This window comes from Brassica rapa, unplaced genomic scaffold, assembly GCF_000309985.2.
Source record: "Brassica rapa cultivar Chiifu-401-42 unplaced genomic scaffold, CAAS_Brap_v3.01 Scaffold0841, whole genome shotgun sequence".
Lineage (NCBI taxonomy): Eukaryota > Viridiplantae > Streptophyta > Magnoliopsida > Brassicales > Brassicaceae > Brassica > Brassica rapa.
Genome location: NW_022610779.1, coordinates 50,001 through 52,500, shown reverse-complemented (window position 1 = coordinate 52,500; position 2,500 = coordinate 50,001).

The following is a 2,500-nucleotide window of genomic DNA, read 5'->3' as shown; positions in this document are numbered from 1 at the left end:
CTCCGATCGCAGGTTTCACGGCACCTCGTGCTTCTGGGTGTCAATCAGCATGCTGTGCTCTCCTGGGCTTCAACACCTCCTGCTTCCCTTGCCACATACCATGCCAGACAGGTTACATCACGTCCTTATCTCATAGATAAGGCCAGCTCGAGCTTCTCGGTCCATTCGACTGATTTCGACCCTTCCGGTGAATTTTCGTCCCGTGATCAATCCCGAATATTTTTCTACGCCCGTTCTGATGAGATGAATATTTTTAATAAACTCCAAGTGAATCCTGACCTTGATGGAAAATATTTCCCGAGCCTCCGGCTTCCTCGAAAAATCGATAATACCAAAATTAGGGTTTTCGCCCAACTTCGGGTTTTCCCGTCGTGCTTCAATCCCGTCGTGCTTGCTTCCCGTCCTGCTTAATTCCCGTCCTGCTTCCGACTTATAATGTCTTCAGAATAATATTTTACTGATACAAAGATATTCCGAGAAAACTTCGTGATGAAGAAACGTCAGTCTTCAAAAACGTCGAGCTTCTAAACCGTCGTGCTTCCAAAAATGTTATGCTTCCAAAACATCCTTCTGATCAATCTAACACTTTTCTAACCATGGTCCAGCAGCTTAATATGTCTCATGGTTCACTCACGATCCATTCTTCGACCACCCATTGCCCGCGGTACGACCACTAAATAATAATTTTTTTTTTTTTTTTTTTTTTTTTTTTTTTAACGGGTTTCTACATTCTCCCCCCCTTAATAGAATTCGTCCTCGAATTCTTAGTTGCGCAATTGCTCGTCTTCACAACATTCTCCAAGCGTCTCCATAACCTCTTTACTCTGTCCACAACTGTTCCTTGAGTGTCCTCCTCAAGGTCTCCACAATCGTCTTCATATCTCTTGACTTGAATGATCACTGTGTCTTCTTCTTAGTTTTTACTTTGCTGCCCAACTAATTTCCCATGATACGATCTTGCCAATCTGCGCCTCTGATTACACCAACCATTTCCTCGATCTCTCATTTACCAGATACTGATGAAGTCCTTCCCCAATGAAGTCTTGTTTCTTCCCATCTGTCCAGTCCATACCACAGCCCAGTTCTCCGAATCTGTCTCTCCTCTTTCGCTTCGGGTTTGGGTTTGGCCTTGAACTCCCTCCACTTTAAGGTTTTCATCCCTTAAAGTACCGATCAACAAACGCACTTATTCGCTGCAACTCAAAAGAACACTTCACATGCAAGTTAGTAGACAATTAATCAAATAATCTACTAACCTAGCAAATACTAACAATGCAACCTAACCGCAATTCTAACCAGCAACCTAACAGTTCTACCCAAGCAACCTAACAGTTCTACCCAAGCAACCTAACAGTTCTAGATTCCACTATCTCAATCCTAATTTCCTAAAACCACAAATCCTATCGCTGGACGTGACCGGTTTCCCTAATGCCTTTTGTGACTCATTTTGACTCGATAAATATTTAAAACCGATTAAATCATGAGTTCCGGAAGCATGGACGAAACCATGCTCTGATACCACCTCTGTAACACCCCCGAACCGTCCTAGACATATGGTCGATCAACCGGCCAACAATCAAACAAGAACATGACCGATCGACCGTCCAACACCCAGGGTTAGAGATGAATGAGCCAACCGGCCAGCCAACAATCAAACAAGAACATGACTGACCGTCCAACCCAACACCATGGTCCGGAAGCGCTACGTGACGGGTTAGGGACGATCCGGTCAGAGTCACAAACTTATACTCCACGACCTAGACCAGTTCATCCACTAACTCGTCCCGCTGCGTCAAGGCATAAGGCTTTGCAACCCGTACCTAGAGTTAGCGTTTTCCGTTAGATCGAGGCCTAAGGCTTTTCAACCCGTACTACGACCTAACGTTGTGTTAGACCGGACTAGTCAAATATCAGAGTACTCATGAAGCGCATATAAAACAATTACTTTATTTATTCGAGAAATATCCATACATTGATATAATTCGAGACCGGTCCCGGCCTAATGCCAAATCGAGTCAACTAAACACAAATCCACAATACCGTTTACAAAAGGCATGAAAATCTACACCGGCGGTCCTAACGTCCAGCACCAAGCTATCCGATCATCCTTACCTAAAGCGACCTGCAAAAAGGACAACGGAGTTGGATGAGTAATCTAGTATTACTCAGTGAGCTGGCGGCCTCTACCCGCAACCTAGACTCTACCCAGACAACCCAAAATAACAATCAATCTAGCCCTAGCATGCAATAAAAGCTAACGCTAAGCAAACCGTTACTAAGTTAGACTTGGCCTCCTGCCATGATCTAGCTTCAAGTAACGGGAACCTGCATTAAAACAAGTCAACAAACAATCCCTAGTTAACCATATATATGCCTGAGTTCAGTACTCATATAGTGTTAGACACTTAGACTATACAAGTATCACTAGTCGATCGACCAACAATCAAACAAGAACATGATCGGCCAACCAATGATACCGCATAGCTTTAATATCCACCAC